This window comes from Falco cherrug, chromosome 13 (genome assembly GCF_023634085.1).
Source record: "Falco cherrug isolate bFalChe1 chromosome 13, bFalChe1.pri, whole genome shotgun sequence".
Classification (NCBI taxonomy): Eukaryota; Metazoa; Chordata; class Aves; order Falconiformes; family Falconidae; genus Falco; species Falco cherrug.
The window spans coordinates 14,705,168-14,723,013 of NC_073709.1; the positions used below are offsets into that span (position 1 = coordinate 14,705,168).

At 45.3% G+C, this 17,846-nt stretch overlaps 1 long non-coding RNA gene across 3 annotated transcripts in view; it reads right to left on the minus strand.

The window, feature by feature from the left end:
• Nucleotides 1-439: 439 nt before the first annotated feature.
• The window catches only part of LOC114015811 (uncharacterized), a 58,016-nt gene continuing 40,609 nt past the window's right edge, over nucleotides 440-17,846 (minus strand). For 2 of the 3 annotated variants that reach the window (XR_003559946.2, XR_003559943.2), the window contains exons 2-3: nucleotides 9,617-9,771; nucleotides 440-3,444 (exon numbers count right to left, since the gene is read on the minus strand). This is a non-coding gene — a long non-coding RNA (uncharacterized LOC114015811). Of the gene's footprint in view, nucleotides 3,445-9,616; nucleotides 9,772-14,439; nucleotides 14,772-17,846 lie in introns of all 3 variants that reach the window. The other variant, XR_003559945.2, reaches the window with a different exon arrangement.

The window sequence follows — 17,846 nt, forward strand, 5'->3', positions numbered from 1 at the left end:
TGTTTCTGCCAGCCGCACCCTCCAAATCCCACCATGGCTGCCCTCTGGAAGGAGGTGGGCTTGCCCCTCTGTGTCCTTATGTCTGAAAGGAGTTTTCAGGCTGAATTAAAAACACTTGGTGCAAAGACGTATAGTTACACCCTGAAGCTTTTTCCCGTTCAGTTTCTCCTCCTTCCTGCATATGACTTTTTTATTGACTCACTTTAGCCATAGTCTAATCTCTTTTCTTCCTGAAATTATGCAGTATTAGGTACATAAACACTTCTTGGTTTTGCTGGAGTTTTCTGGTTGATGTGAAATTAGAAGATAGGAACCCATCCCCAGAGATCATCCTCTCTCTGGTGAAAGATCTTTCACCCTACATTGGAAAAGCACTTTACAGAACTATTCACTCCCTCTTTAGTATTTCATGTCAGAGAAAATGCCATTGTATCTCTGCTGTGGATTACAAACACATCATTTATTATTATCTGGCACTCAGGAGGCAAGCCTGCCTCCTGGGGTTGGTACCGCTTGTTTTCGTGGTTTGATCTCTCTCTCATTTAAAGAGGGAGGTTTTCAGGGAGAAGCTTTTGCAAAGCAGTCTTGCTACAATGGTCCAGTACAGTGTGTATTTAAATCTTCCCTTTTTATAATATGCTGTGGACTGGGCAGCTGAAATGCAGCCTTGGTTTGGATGAATGCATTCTGCAACCAGATTTCCAGAATCAGGTTTTGATCCCTTCTTATTCAAAAATGCCCATAACCATGAATGGTCTAATTGAAACCGGAGGCGCTTGCTGCAGACTAAGGAACAATTCAATGGGATTAAGGCAATGCCGAATCTGGGCTGTTGTGATTAAATTTTGCAAATATTAACTGAAAAATCTTGGCGCAGATCCTAACCAATATATATTTGAGCAGTTCCCCAGAAGAGAGTGAGCTGAGCCTTGCCTGAGGTGTAGCAGTGTGGCTGTTTTAACACGTCCTTCCATTGTCTTCACTTGACGGAAGCTAACGATTTTGGCTTATGAAGGGCAAGCTCTTGAGGGATGTTAAGGTTAGAGTTTGGAAAGAGCAATTTCCAAGGAAAAAAGTTTGCAACAGGACAATGAAACCAGACAGAAACCCTGCTGCCTTGAAAAATTGCTCTAGGAGTTAGAACCTTTCCCACAAACCCAGCGAGCTCCTTGGGGCACATCTGCACCATGCGATGAAGCACATTGCAAAGATCCCAGTGCTGGCCAGAGAGCTAGTGGGAGGACCAGGAGCAGAAGAGCTGTGTCATTGTGGTCCAGTGACCAAGCCTGTCTTCCCCGCTCAGAGGGCAATATGCCATGATCTCAAAAGGGAGCTCAGCTCCCTTCAGGCATTGTACTGTGCTGAATGTACAGACTAGTCTGGGGTTTGCTATGGGCTTATTGCAAATGCAGTATAGACGTACTAGCATATTCCCTCTCCCAAAGAATAAGCCTTGAGATGTAAAAGGGAAGAAGTTCCTTTTTTGAGACAACAGGAAAATGCCACTTGTCCCTGAATACCTTGCTAGCAGGGAGTTCACTATACCAGTCCTAGTGGTGTTTATTGGTGGTTTTTGTTGGGTTGGGTTTTTTTTTTTTGGCTACAGCTGCCTATTACATTCCAGGATGAATCTGAGGTGCTGTTATTCATCTATAAAACTGCTGCTTCTCCAGGATATTGCCAGCCTAACCCAGGGCCAAATTTTACAGAGGTGCCACAGCTAGAGTGACTGGGTCATTCGTGCTGAGGATCTCCCAACTGTGAAACTACTCCCCTCTGTCCTTTGGCTTGGAGTAGCCTGTTGAATCAATCTGCACCCACTTGTGAGCATCAGGCTTCAAGAAGGACGTTGACCAACTGGAGAGAGTCCAGCAGGCAGGAATAAGAGTGATCAGAGGGCTAGAAAACATGAGCTATGAGGAAAGAGTGAAAGAGTTGGGTTTGTTTAGAGTAGGGAACTGAAGATGGGTACATGTGATAATACCCTTCAAGTATGTGAAAGACTACTGCAAGAAGGAAGGATAAGCTGTTCTTCATGTCTGCTGGGGACAGGAAAGGAACTAACGGGCTTAAAGTGCAATAAAGGGAATTCAGGTGAGATATTAAGAGGCATTCTCCAGTTGTGGACTTGTGCACCATTGGGATGGTTTGCTGTGTGAAAGTGCCGTTGTGGGAAGGCTTTAGCAGCAGCTAAGTAGCTTTAGCAGCAGACAACTGTCTCAAATCCAGCGTCTTCAGCACAGCTGATCATATCTGGAGGCTGGTGGAAGGGCAAGATGACCTTTAACAGTTTCTTCTAGCTCCATTTTCTACGATGTCTGTTATCGACGCAGAAAATCACAAAGCTGATTGTTAATTCTCTAGTGGGTGTTTTGTGACCAGGCCACTATCTGGTTTGAAAGACTGTTGTCTGATGGGAGAAGGGATTTAGAGAAGATGTCCATCCTGAAATTGTCCAGAAGAAAATCCCAAAGACACCACAGGGACTCCCCTTTAAAGGAATTACAGATGCAAACCAGCAAGTGTGAAGGGCAGGTCTCTCAGCTGATGTAAAGAATAGGGCTCCCTGCTGGACCAGTTGCCCTCGGCAGCATCCTGAACCACCATTCCAGTGGTGGCCAGTATGGTGGCTGTCGCACTGAGGTGCAACTGAGGTCCTTAATGTCCCAGAAGACAGAATCAGACACCTGAGTGCTTATGAGCAGCCAGAAGCAGCTTAAGAGTTTCTTTATGTAACTCAATAAAAGGGATAGAAACAAAAGCAAAACCTGATGCACACAACAATCCCTTCTTCTCCGGTTTCACAGGGAAGCAAGTTACAACACTGTCAAGTCAAAGATTAAATAAAAAGAAAAAGCCAAGGGCACGCTGCCATGCATATATTAGACCTGTGTAAAACAGTGGTGTGCACGCCCTCGCAGATATAAACACTGTGAGGTGAGCAGGGGTTTAAGACCTGACAAAGAAGCTACCTTTTCAGCAGGTTCATTGGGCCTGTGTTTTTAGCCCTCCCTTTTCTGTTATCCTGTTCATTTTTAATGAGGTAGCATTATGCAACCAGCGTTAGCCCGGAGAAGTGCCCCGCTGTGGGTCAGCGGGGAGGAGGGGGCGGCTGGATGGCAGCAGTGGCCTGGGGCTCCCCGGGCTGTGGCCGCCCCTGCTGCTGTTCCCCAGGGAGGTCGGAGCTCGGCTTTGCTGGAGCAAGCTGGGGATGGATGGAAATCCCCCGTGCAGCTAAGCCAGCGCAAGCACCACAGGCTGGTTTAGAATTAAAAGGCCTTTCTGACATCCCCACAGAGAGCAGCTCTGCCCTGTTTGCGAGTTCAGCTCCTTTCTGTTGCTCTTCTGCATCCTTTTGTCCTCATTTGTGACTCTTCTGTAATGTAGCTTTGGGATGTGTGCACCAGCCAAGGGGCAGTGAGCTCCTTTGACCTTCCACTTCATCTGCAACAGACAGGAATAATGATAAATGCTGATGAGGTGCAAGATTTGACAGTCATCTGGGAGTGCAGAGGCATGCAATTTCTAATTTCACCAAAATCTAGAAATGGGTGGTTATTTTTGTTATTCATCTGTGAAATATTGAAGGTCAACAATACATTTGAATTTCTGTAGCTTTCAAAAGTGCTTGTTTTCCCATAAATTTGATAATTGCACGGATTTTTAAATCCATATTTTTCCTCTTGAAAAAATAAGAATGTGAAATTCTTAGTTTCAAATTAAACATTGTCGTTCAAGAACAATTTTATTTTTATTACTGTTTGAAAAACTCATAATGTGGCTGTGGTGATCAAGGGAAATGGCAATTAAAAAATCTAGAATAAATGCCAGACATGAAGGCTATGGGAAAAAAAGGAAAATACTTTCAAAAATACTTCCGGAGGAACAGCTATGCCCTTAATTATTTGGCAAATGTTAGCCAGCTTAATAAAATGATGCACATTCTTGGTTCTGTCATTTCACCTAAAGGTAACTTTCCTCCAAGAAGAAATTTTCCATTGCAGAGGGAGGGATTTGGGGGCTATATACCAGGCCTCTTGAAAATTAAGAAATCTAACGTGTCGTTTTCAAATGGTGGACATCAATCCTTGTGTGCTTCCCTGTGCACATCTGCAAACATACGGGTCTGCTCCCAAGATGGCAATTCCTGGGGAATTTTTTCTCCCTTCACCCCTCTCCTCAGGTACCTCAAGAGCTTTCCATGCTCGGAGGACCTGCAGTTGGTGCTCTCAGTCAGCAGCCCGACACTCAGGATATGCATGCGGTTTCTGGACATGCACTGAGGGAGGAGAAAGCTTTCCTGCTGGTGAGTCTCATGCTGGCACCAGGTCAGGGCTGGGACAACAACGCCATCAGATGCTTTAGGCGTATTTGGTGAGACAGAGAGGTGCGTAGCCTGGGCAGCGGGATTGCAACCTTCATGTGTTGTCCAATTAAAAAAGTCAAATAATTTTGCTGATCACATTCAGTGTTTAGTTTTGCGATTGTGTTTCTGGGGGATCTTTGAGGTGGTGCCAAAGCATTCAGTGATTTTATTATTAGTGGCTATTCCTCCCAGCAAGACACAGACACCTAACTTCTCTGTGATCTCTCACAAATGCAGTTGATGCGACTACAGGTCATGTTGTGTGTGCCCACCTTGTTTCTAGGAGCATGGATCAGCTGGATCCCAGATGGCTGGGAACCGTGCATGCAGCGTTCGGTACAGCTGGTGCACATGGGGCTCAGGCACTGCATAAGCACCTGGTTGCTCTTCCCACCACTGCCTGGGGCAAAGGTTACTGAGCCCAGCTTCACCCTCTGCTCTGTGCATGCAGGATGTATTCATGCTTTAAAATGCCGCTGAATGAAAGGTGTTTTATGAATATAGGGTATTAAACCTTTGTACAGCACTGTGGCTCGTATGTTTACTTTGGATCCTGAACACCCAGCCCCAGTTACTGGAGCAAATAATCTTTCAGTGCCTGTTGCCGCATGCACTGCAAACTGCTGCTACCCACACAGCTGCCTCATGAATCCGGCTCAGGGTTTCAGCCTCATCACACCGCTTCAGGTGCCAGTTGGAGGGACCTTTTCTTCTCTTATACAACTGCGTTTGGGTAAGGTTCTTTGTCTGGAGAAAATCCAGCAGGGGAATCCCAAGCCTGATCTTTCCCCGACTGCCATTCCTGCCAGCTGCGCACAGACTTCGCTGAGGCAAAACATCTTTTAAGGTTGTTGATTAATTCTGCCCAAATGAAAGTAGCTAAATCTGCAAACCTTGGCGCGAAGCACTGTTAACCCAGGACAGTGACAGGGGAGTGTAGCACTTAATGCAGTACAGAGCAAGCTGTGGGGCTGGTACAAGGGTGAAGCATTCCGGCTGTTCTCATACCCGCTGAGACCAGTCAAACTGGAATACCCCAGTACAGAGCCCTGGCCTTTAGGTAAATGACAGGGCTGCAGTCCTCCAGGAGACCAAGTTGTCATGTGCCTCTGGCAGAGGTCAAGAGAAAGTGAGGCCAGCCCAGGCAGTAATATCAAAGGCACCCAAAATGGAAGGAAACATGATTAAATTGATTAAATGAGTCACGCCTACATGATCCTGTGCTGCAGAGGTAGGCAGAAAAGCCCACCCCTACCACTCTGAGCTGCAGATAGCAGCATCTGGTAAAAGGCTTCTTATAGATACCAAGATGCTGGTAGCTATGCTGTTTCCTGGAGAAAGGGTGGCATTTTTGCTTCACTAAGCGTGACAAAGCAAGAACGGTCAGTATTTGGCCTGTGCCCAAGTGTCAGGGTGTCTTAGAACTGCGATGTGCATGATGACTGCATTTTCATGAAACTCCTGAAATGGAGGAAGAACGAGTAAACCAGCAGGAAAACAGCAGACACAGGCTGAATTTGTGCGTATTTCCACAGGCAAGACTTACATCACTAAAGTAGCTGCAGCTTTTAGAGCAGCCACAGAAGGACGGGATAACTGCACTTCTGAAAAAGATAAACAGCCTTAAAGTGGGTTTGACAGTGCTGCTGGAGGGCCTGTGGACCTGCTTATGAGGCTGCAAGAGCTTGATGTGCCCTGATGTCCTCACACTATTCAGGTGGAAGTGGAGGCTGACCACAGCTAAAGACAAGTGTTTCAAGGGCCACCAGACTAGACTCAGTGGCCTCACAAACAGGACACCAACTGCTACAGTTTGGGCTCTGGTTTTTGGCCTGCGTGTGTGACATGGGACAAGTCTTATTGCTCTCATGTGCCCTCTTCCTCATTTAGCCTTTCCTTCCTTGCTCATGCTCGCTGTAACTCTTCAGGCCAGGCACAGGCCATTACGAAGTGTTTGTACAAGGGTCCGTGTGCCCTTTGATGCCTCCAAGTATGCAGTTACCAGTTTAGCTTGCAATTATTTTTAAATCCTTGTAATAACACACAGAGCTGTTTCTTTCCACTCTCTCTTATTAACCAGTAAAAGTACTGAAAGTATTTCTGTTCTCCTCTGAAGATGACTGGGCAACCATTTCCAGCACAGTCACCTTTTCAGCTGCCAGAGGGACAGGGACATCTCCCCAAGGCTGATCCAGGGATTTCATCTCCCTAAAACTGTGGGCATGAACATGAAGGCTGTGTTCACCACCAGCTCTTGTGTCACTTTCCTAAATGTGACATAATCAGGAAAGGCTACCTTCTGGGGAGCAAGACCGATTTAAGGCAGGAGACCACTAGCTCAGCTAACACACCATTTACTAGTATTTGCCAGCTTACATCTGCCTACAAGGCTGGTGGGCAAGGGAAGCCAGGCTGGTGTCTCAAATGGCTTCCCTCAGGCCATGCCTTTGCTTCAGCCAGAAAGGAGACTGCCGCCCCAAAGATCCAACTCCTCCTGGCTAGCTAGCACATGCATGTGCCGTGAGCCAAACAAGCCTGGGTGAAGTCCCCAAGTAAAATAGGCAGCCCAGGACATCTATGGGGACTCCAACCGGCTAGATGACAGCTATCTCAGGTATGTCTAACCATGCTGCTCTTGCATTTCCCGGCTGCAGCCTGCATAGCTGGAGAGCTAATGCAGACGGAGAATCCGGCTCCCTCGCTCCCAAGTGTCCAAGGAATGACCCAGCCATCTGCAGGAATCATTACCGTCCTCCGCAAGAGGGGACAAGGTCAAACCAATTGAATGTTGTCTAAAGAGGATCTTGGGGAGGGAATGTTTTCATTACAACAGTTCATCTTTCTTTTCACAGTTCATCAGAAGCAGGCCTTCTGCATACACACGCAAGACAAATAGGGCTGAGGGGTGATGACGGATACTGTAGGCCCGCGGTGATTGGGATGACCCTCCACTCACACAGCTGATCAAAGGCAAGTAAAACAATCAGCCAGCCATCAGCAACAATGTAATATTAAACTCCCCAAACACCTCATTTAATTGAGTCTTTATGATCAAAATCTCCATACCAGATCTTTTAAGTTATACACTCTTAGACCTTGCTCTAAGATAGCAGGAAAGGACTTCCGGAGGGAAAATGGCTGTAAAAAATTATTAATAAAATAATGCCTCTTCCCTCTACCCCCCAAATCAATTGCTCTCTGTAAGGATACGCTTCTGTCTGATTTGCCCAGGCAGAGCTCAGAAAGCCAGGTGCCTCATGCGCAGCACTTGTCCCTGCCTAGTCTGCTGCAGACAGAAATCAGGGAACAGCAAAGCTGGCGTTTATGATGCCATCTTTATGTTGGGGAGACCCCTATGATGTCTCAGAACCCACCTCTGGGAACCTGCTGCTGGCCGTGCAATCTGAGCCAAAGCTCACTGAAGAAATGTTAGGCCCATGCAGGTGCAGTGCCAGTGCAGGAGGGGAGGAGAGATGGAGGGGACCAGGCATCCACCAGGAACACATCGATGTGGAGGGTGCCTGCACGGTTCAGCTAGGCCCTCAGAGAGTAAGGATTTCTGAGCCAGACTCCAGTCAAGAACGAGATGGGATGTGAAATGCAGATGTCCTGGAGGTGGAGCTGGAATTCACTCTATAGTCAAGGACATCTGACCTGTTGGAGCAGGTCCAGAGGAGGGCCATGAAAATGATCAAAGGGCTGGAACACCTCCCTTATGAAGGCAGGCTGAAAGAGTTGGGGTTGTTCAGCCTGGAGAAGAGAGGGGAGACCTTGTCATGGCCTTTCAGTACTTAAAGGAAGGTTGTAAGAAACATGGAGAAAGACAATTTACCAGGACCTGCAGTGACAGGACAAAGGGTAACAGTTTTAAACTGAAAGAAGGTGGATATAGATTGGATAAAAAGAAGCTCTTGAGGGTGAAATTAAAGGTCTCTTCCAACCCAAACCATTCTATGATTCTTTGATGTTCAGAAAATTTCTCCACCCCCTTAAATACCCATCTTTGTATGAGATGCTTCTTCTGGAAGCTTCTCTTTCCATTGATTAGAGGGATCTGAGAAACTGGCATAAACTAGCTGGATAAATGAGCAGAGATGAGACCCATCCTTTAGTGTTGTAGTAATTATTGTAAAGACATCAGACACCATAATGATGACAAATTGATAGACTTCTAATTCCTAGATGAAAACAACATTTTTGTTTTTCCTCTGCTTTCATCATTGGCTTAAGGCAATCTTAATTCTGTGCTAGATCTGAAAGGGGTGACTCAGCCCTACATCATGTGTTCCCACCCATCACCCGTGCACCTTGGTGATCATGCATTTGAGCAGCCAGACAGATCAGGGAATTCAGACAGATGAGGGAAATCTTCCCTTTTTTCCCATTTTGTGCTGGGTGAAGCATTTAGCTGGATCAGCCTGATGTGCTCAGTTTCCCGGATGCATGAACCCTATCTCTGGCACAAGGGAAGGGATGGGAACTTATGGACAGGGGCAAAACCGCTACACATTTTGGCAAAAGCTGGATGTAGATTGGCTCAGGGTGGTCATGAAACCACAACTAACTCACATGTGATCTGGTAACCCGGTGGTGAGAGATTCTCCATCTCATTACTGGTTTCCTGAGTCATGTGAGCAATGGTAATTGCCCTGCTATTCTTTTCCACTTCATTATAGAATCATCATTTAGGTTTGAAAAGAGTTTTAAGGTCATCAAGTCCAACTGTTGACCTAGCACTGCCAAGTCCACCACAATATAAACCAATACATTAACTGCAAAAGGTATTTAAGAAAAAAAAATCTGCAAATTAAGATCACATAAAATGAAACTGCTATGCAACACTAACAGTTTAGAGATAACATATCTTATGAAAGTTTAGCACTTAATTATGGAAAATAAAATAAGAAGCATGAAAATTATAACTGAACAATAGTCCCTTTAATACATTCACAGAAGAGAGTACTAAGAAATCTTTATCAATCCAGGGAAATGATATATGGGTCAACGTTTAAAAAAAAACCAACCAACCACAAGCAAACAGAAACAACAGGAAGCCCAAATCTTATTTTAAACATGACAGTTAAGCAGAGTTAAGCTTGCCATGCGTGAGTTCATCAAGCACCTGAAATTAAACCTGTCAAGGTGCTGCATGGCATTAAGCAGCCAACTTCAACACTTGTAGTAGCACAGTCACATTTGCCAGTGCAAAGAAGGGAAGAAGGCTGAAGGGGAAGGAGTGAGGATCTTTACCTTGGAAGTTTTGAGACAAAGGAGAACCAGAATTCCTGGAGCAGACTGCAGCTCGTGTAAAGACCTTTTGGACAGGCTAAGGATGTAAGCCTGTCCCTTCTGGTTGTATACCTTAGCAAATGGGATTGCATCCAGAATTGAAGAGGTTGCTCGCCCTGGAAACAGAATATTTTACTGTCTGAAAACAGTATGTGAATATTTACCCAAATGTCATGCCCTAAATTCTGGCGCCCTTAGAGGATCCAGATACATTTTCCAAGTGTCAGAACTAAAGAAAAATAGAGAGGGGAAGGGAAGGGAAGGGAAGGGAAGGGAAGGGAAGGGAAGGGAAGGGAAGGGAAGGGAAGGGAAGGGAAGGGAAGGGAAGGGAAGGGAAGGGAAGGGAAGGGAAGGGAAGGGAAGGGAAGGGAAGGGAAGGGAAGGGAAGGGAAGGGAAGGGAAGGGAAGGGGTAGCAATTCAGGAGGACCCCCAAAGAGAAACCCAAAAACCTGTAGTTATGTTTTAATGTGTTAAAATATGTTAGTTAGTTAAATTTTCCAGGGCTGAGTTCCAAATCCCTCGCAGGTTTAGTAAAAGTAACAGTAGTCTAAAGCCTGGATCACCAAAAAGAGCCCCACCTTTATCTACTCTACACCTCTATCCACTTTCATAAACCACCCAATGTCTCAGTTGCTTTGACAGGTTTATACAGTCAGGTCACTCCTAAAACTAGTTTATTTAGACACCGTGCAGCACTATTTTTGTATTTTCCAGCTTCCCTGAATTGCTAAGTTAAGCACAGATCTGCTGCCTTGGGCAGTACACGCGCTAGGCATAGACCTTTACTAGCAGATGAGCTGTACCTGGGGGTTTTTTAACGTGCATGTTACTATAGCAGCCAAGTCATGCACAGCCACCAAAGGCAGAATTGTTTATAGCCAGAATAGGACTCACCAATGAGACACTGCAAAGCTTGAGGTTGCAATTACATATGATGATCCATGAACTAAACTCCTGGTGGTATGAATGGAAGAGCTTTCTTTCATGAGCATTTGGTGAGGATCTGTTGCCATGTAGTTGAGGCTGGATTTGGTGACTACCCTGGCTGTGTTCCCTGCCTTTACACTGAGCAACCAGTGTCGGCCCAGAGCAAAGCAACATTGGGAGGAGGAGCTGAAGTCTAAAAGAAAAGAGCCCTCTAAAGCTTATCATTAGGGCTTCCTCAGGGATTTGGGTTTCAAGCAGACTGTCTGAGGGTTGGGTAAGTAAGACTAAAGAAACCCTGGACTGTGCATGCAAAAACAACACAATGGAAGCTTAAAGGCAGACAGCATGATGGAGGGGACAAATCATCCTCCACCAGCTTCTGGAGTAGTACAGTCTTTCCTGTGAATAGCCCATTGCTGAGGAAATGAGCTGTCCTAGAGGATTCGGTAACAGTGAACTGGGGTCTCCCCCTTGCCAAGTAGCCACAGACATAAGGGGTAGCCAAGACAGCATTTCTGGCTCAGTGGCTAGAACGTGGCGGGTGGTGGGGAGTCATCGCCTGAGGTATAAGCTCTGCTCCAGGGAGGAGTTCATTATTTTTGCAAATTTGAGCCACATCAGCAGGAGTCCTAGACAGCCACTCACCTCCGGGGTGAGTACGTGAGGGTGTGAGGCCAGATCTGGGAGGTGGCTAAGATGTTGGCTTAAGACAGCACTCACTCATCACTGTGCTGTACTTTCAGTTGACGTAAAGCTTTCTGATGACTACATTATATGTTATATATATATTATACATGCATTATATATATATTTATAACTGTTTTAACAACAAAACAAAGAAGCCAAAGTAGACACTTGTTTATAAGGAAACAAAAACGTTTGGAGATTATTTTTTTCTTTCATTTGGCTTCTGAACCACTAACTTCTGCAGTATTAAAGGCAGTGAACTAAGTCTGCTGTGGTAGTAAGTCATCCCCCTCTCTCTTCCAGTTGCATGGGTTCAGGAAAGGCAGCAAAGACTCTGACCTCGTAGTTCTGCGGAAACCAAAGCTGATGCTCTCCAGAATGACTACTGAACACATTGCCTCAGACTTGGCTTGGTTTTATCAGAGATGTTTGGGCTGTCTCCTACTTCCTGAAAAATCCCACTCAGAGAAGCTAGGTACCCGCAAGCCACATTTTGGCACAAAAAGAATGAATGATGAGTCATGGTTCTGGTAAAGGGAAAGATGTCTCCTCTCCATGGACAGGGATAAACGGGGATACTAGCAGCAAGGCGTGTGTCCAGCTACCTGCCTTCTCCTGATTGCTAAGGTACAGTCTGCAATAGGATCATGCATAGGCTCAGCTCTCTGAGCAGCTTGTGCCAGTGCTCCATCACCCTCAAGGTAAAGAAGTTCTTCCTCATATTCAGAAGGAACTTCTGTCTCAGTTTGTGCCCATTGCCCCTTGTCCTGCCACTGGGCACTACTAGAGAGTACTGAAAAGGAGTTCATACACTTTCCTCCACAGCATCAGGCACCACCCATGTCCCTTCCCTCCACTCCTTCCTCCTGGCCTCTTGACCTCTTGCACTGTCTTTCAGGATTTTTGCTTGCTGCCAGTTTTCACCCTGCCAGGAGAGGCAGGCTGTTCACCCTGTTGCATGCCCTTTCCCAACCGGCAGCTGGTTCCAGCTCTCTTCTTTCCATACCGGTTGTTGTCAGTCATCCCTTGCTATCACTTGCAGTGAAACTTTCTGGCTCTCTTGACTTGGTGTTGCTGTTCCTTTCTCCCCACCCTTAGCCATCCCCACCTTCCTTGCTGCCTTTTCCTTCTCTCTTTCTCCCTCTCCCCGAGCGTAGGGTGTAGAGGCCTGGCCAGGGTAATTGCAGGTGCCAGGTGGCTTCTAGCCCTGGTGAGCCTGCAGACTTGGGGCTGGAGCTGCTTGAGCTGAGCCCATGCACACCTGCAGAGGCACCTCCACCTGGCAGCACTCGCTGCCTGTGGGAAGGAGGGGGAGGTCTCCCTACCCACCTCGGGGTCCTCTTCCTGCACCCCAAGGGAGACGAGCATGACACTGAGTGTCTCCCCAGCCCCCTGGTCCAACAACAAGACCTCACAGGGCCCTTCTGCCTGCCTGCAGTGCCATGCTGAGGTTTGGTCTACAGCACTGATATCGGTTCCCTCATTACTACTTGCTGAAGTTGGGTTGGGAAAGTTGTCCCTATTTACCTCAAAACACTGAGTTACAGAGATATGAAGATTTTTGCATGCCAGTCTCTACTTTTTCATTGGTGCATGATAAGATGAACAGGGAAAATATTCCTTATTACCTCCTTCAGATCAAACATAAAAGCCCCCCCTTTGCCTACAGGATGCTGGATAAAGATGAGAGCTACTGCCTAGTGTGCTGGCCAAAATGGTCTCATTTTTTACACATTCTCCCCAAACTGCTGCCTTTTATTTATGTTTGGGTTTTAATTTGCCTGGGGCTGAGACCATCCATCAATTCTGTTTATATGGCACCAAGCACAAGGATCTTACTGAGTTAGTAAGGTCCTTAGGAACTGCCCAGGTACCATTGATGCTGACTTCACTGGCTGGTTTTATCAGAGTATATCAGTAAGCCAGGGCTGGAAGAGGAGGGACAGAACAGCCCATCACCCAGTCCTCCAAGCTGGGCCATTTTTCCTGTCCCTTCTCCCTGCTGCTATGGAAGGCATAATGTTATCTGCTGCAAGATGAAGGAAGTTTACACAGCCTAATTCTGCTGGTGCATATGCTGTGCAGGACTGAGAGTAGACGCCCTCTCAGGACTTGCTGTTCCCATTTCAGAGTAGGAGACACAATATCAAATACTAAGCAAAGAAAATAGACTCAGCCAGCGCATCTCAATGCAGACAACAGAATTCAAGCCACAGAGCTTGGTGCCTCCCACTAGGTATCTCCTAACCTGCTCTCATCTTGTCCTCTTTCATTTTTCTTTCTCTTTAATCTTTCTCTTATCATAGGCAGGAAAATATACCAAAGCAGAAGATGGACTCCTTCCAACTCTTGTCCCTGTCTGCTTTCATTCTGTGTTTTTTTCCTCCTCTCTCCCATTGAGATCATTTACCCATAGCCAAAACATGCAGTAGGTCCACATGGAAGCCCATTACAGATCGTGGCTCACCATGCACATTGTGATAGTCCTGGAAGAGTGTGGTGACATACACCGAGAGGTGAAGAGTTTATAATGGCCTGATCCAAAGCCCTGTAAGGTAAATGGCATCCTTTCCATTGGCTTCAAGGGGCTTCAGATCATGCTGTAAATAGTCCAGCAAGATACTGTACATGGATATGACAACTATTTATAGAACTTATGATAGATAAGATGCGTACTCACCATCTAAATCTAGCCACTGTGTCATCTGGGGAGAGACAGGACTGATGCTTAGTGGAATGAGATATATCAGTGACGATGAGGGACCATTGACTGACATGTCACCTGCTTCCCCAAAGCAGAAGCACCTGAGATCCTTCCCCATCTACTGCAAGTGCCCTTTGTAACTTGATAGCTTTGTTCTAAAGGAAAGTTGTCAAATATAGCAAAGTGATAACCTCATATTTATTATGTTCTTCTGCAGCAAACATCCCTAGAGCCTCTCATGGTGACCCCAGCCCTCTCAGAGGCCTGTAGTCTTGTATCTTCCTTTGACAGGATCTCTCTAACTGTGGCAAATGACCCCACAATCATTGAAAACCCATGCTTGGTTGTGTCAGTGCAAGTTAGTGTGGATGACCTTGGTAGCCAGGATTACGTGTGTCATACAGGTATGATTGCTATCATCAGTACCCAAGGTTACCAGATCTGACAACAGCAGAGTAGAGTTACCTGCATGTCACAGCCTATTCATATTCATATTCACATCTGTGAGTGCGCTCCTCACTGGCATTCATAAACATGTTTCTCCCTCTGAGCGGAACACAGTGTGCAGATGCTATCATGCAAATGAATTTTTTCAGACAAAGATGTTCTAACTTTTGATGTTGGAGGAGGGTGGTGTTTCATGTTATAGAGGGATTGCCAGGAGTGATCTGGTGCTTTAGAAATCTTCACATCAAAGTGCAGGTGGGAGCAGGTTGTCCATACTGTTGTCATTATGGTGGTTAATTGTTATGGTGGTGCCTCATGATAAATCAAGAATAGCCCCATTGTCTTCAGCACTGTATAAACACAGAGAGAGAGACTCAAAAAGTTTACAGTTCAAACCAAAAAAAAAAAAAAAAAAAAGGCCTTGGATTGGTTGAAATGCTAGAGGTTTTAGCACAAAAACCTTGGAAGTGATACAGATAGCACTTGTGAATGGGTGGAGAGACCTACAGTAAAATCGTCAATGGATCACAAATCTACAGTCCTGTTTATTGTGAGGGTGAAGACTACAGGGGAAGGAAAGGGGAGTGAAAGAGAGGAGGTGGCCTATTTGACTGTGAATAGTTGGTGATGGTTTTACTCTCTCAAAAATTACACTGGTAGACATTCACTTTGGTTACGATCAGCACAGATTTTAAAGTCTATTTCCACATGCAAAATCTAGAGCCTTACTTAGTAAAATGCCAAGCAGTAAGAAGAGAGGTTAATCTAGCTTGTCTGAGACTTAGCATTGATCCCAAGATGCAGGAATGACATGGACGTTATACTAGGATTTGAGGAAAGGCACATGCAATTCCTCAGCCCCTGGCACAGAACAAGCAACAACTGTGGGGTGTAGAGGAGCTCTCCTTTCTTTGAAATCCCAGCTGGAATTTACAAGACTCAGCCAGTGCTTAAATGGATCTTCCATCCTATCCATCTGCCCGGCAGGCAGGCGGTGCTGACTGTTGTTGCTCAGGTCCTGGGTAGCAAGTCCCAGGTATCAATACCCAGAGGTCCATGTCAGTGTCAGTCCTCTTGACTGATGACTGCATCTTATCTCATTTCTTATTTCTAATAAGAAATTAAAACATCTTAATTTCAGGGATCTGCTCGTATCCGTTAGTATTCATGAAAATACTGGAGGGCATACTTATTGCTAATCTTCAGTAAGACTCCTATGCAAGTGCTCTGCTAAACAGAAATTTCTGGTCCCTGGACAATACAGAGAGCCATGGTGGGGACCATAGAAAAAGAGGGTGTACAGACATCAGCTATCCCTCACTGATGGTAGCACTGGCCTACATGCATTTGGGGTTCTTCCATCCTGAAGAATGCAGTCACTCCTGTCTGCATATGAACTGTCATGGACTGATAGGGTAGACATGTTTGTTCGTCATACCCTTGAGCTTTTGAGGCTTTCTAGTCATTCTGTGCTTCTATTTTTCTGTTGACTTAGTTATATAAACTTCCTCTATATAGAAGAGTAAGTATGTCTTTTGTGCTGTAGCCCTGAGATCCTCTGCAAGGCATTCTGCACTGACTGCAAATGATCTCAGACACCATGACCCTGTAGCGACCACCCAACTGCAGTTGTCTGAAGAGGTCTCAGGCCTTGAGAACAGCCACATGAATTGCAACCTCAACTGGTCATTGTTTCTGAAAGTTTAGACTGGCAAAGTTTATACCGAAACTTTTACTTAAAACTTTTTTAGGGTTTTTTGGGGGGACCCTGAAGAAAAGCTACTTTGATTGCAAAGCAAATTTTTCTGGGGTTGCATTGCAATTTTCAGTGCCTAGCTCCTAAAAAAATGTAATTGCATTTGGCTTTCAACAACTGGAAACCAAAAAAATATTTTTGTTTGACATAATACTCCGAAGTCTGACATGGATTTCTTCTGGAAATGTTAGGTCTGCCCACAAAAATGTGCCAGTTTTGGTGTCTTCTGTTGTTATTTAATTAGAATTCTGGACTAACTTTGCTCACTTGTTTTTTTATGATCCTTCCTCTGGCTGATTTTTTTTTTCTGCAGTTAAAATGCACACATCCAGTAAAGTTCCAAACTCTTCTGCAGTGACTGACCATGTAGCAGAAGCAAATGTGCTCCTCTCCACGTATGGGACATGGGATCCCTTCTCCTCCTGTCACCTGTGCAGAAGCAGTTGCTGTGCCTCTCATTTCTTCCAGTTATTCATGGTTTCAAAAGCTTCTGTAATGAATGCTCATGTTCCACGTGCCTCTACAAGGGTGAGTGTTTTCTTGATGGGTTTCCATGTGTCTTTTTTGCTGTGAGACCAACAGCATTAATCTATTTGAGTAGCTTGTTACAAAAATATCATAAGCCACTAGTGCATCTGGTTTAGATATTGACTTAACACCAAGCTGGAAAATGACAGCATATGATTTGTACCTCCCAGACACGTAATATTGGTGACAGGTATTTGTATTTGGTTACACTCTTTTTATTGATTAATTTTCTGTTGGTCAATTAGAAATTGTCCAGTAACCTAAGCATGTTTGAAATGCTAAGCCAGCGTGGGATTTCCATCAGTGTCATTCCCTAGGAGGTTGTAAGAATTCAGGTTACCGTGTCCTGAGGTCGGAGCACTTTCAAAACCAAGCAAAACCAAGCCAGTTCAATTCTGAACTTCTGGAGTTGTTTCCCAGCCTGTGTCTCACACCTTCCTTGATTGTAGATAAATTCTTCTGTCTTATCTGCTTTCTAGAAACTTTCCCCGACATGAAAAGCCATGGAGTGTTAGTGAACACTGATTTATGGTGCATTAGCACATGCAGCATGTGTTTCTCTAACTCTGGAGAAAGTTTGGCTCTGCAGAGCTTGGAAAAGGTCTTTAAAAGCCCAAGGCAGAGTGTTGTACATATCAGCATGTGCTCTCTGTGGGTGAAATTCAGCTCTCTGTAGTGAGATACTGCAATGCTGAGGTAGTTGTTAAATTCTGTTCAAACGCCAACATGTGTTTCATCCTTTAGCCCTTATTGATATATTAGAGAGCAGATCTGAAGTCATGTACCTTGGCATTGGTTTGGTATTGGGACTAAATCAACATCAGCTTTGATTGCTCCATATCACTCTGTATATTACCCTGCTCTGAATGCTATGCCAGGGGATTAATCACCGACAACAAAGAATTAACTACATGTCAAACTTATAAAAGGAGGAGTTTTAAGAATCCATCTCTTTATCCACCTTTGTGAAAACAAAGCAATGGCAGACATACAAATAATCAGAACACCCAAGGGGGGAGGAGAGGTGGAGAACAAGCTTCCAGTGAGACAACACGCCAAAAAGGTTACCTTAAAAGCTTCTTGATGATGGAGCTGACTGTGTTTACGAAGGATGTGACAGGACGCGCTCGCATGTAATAGC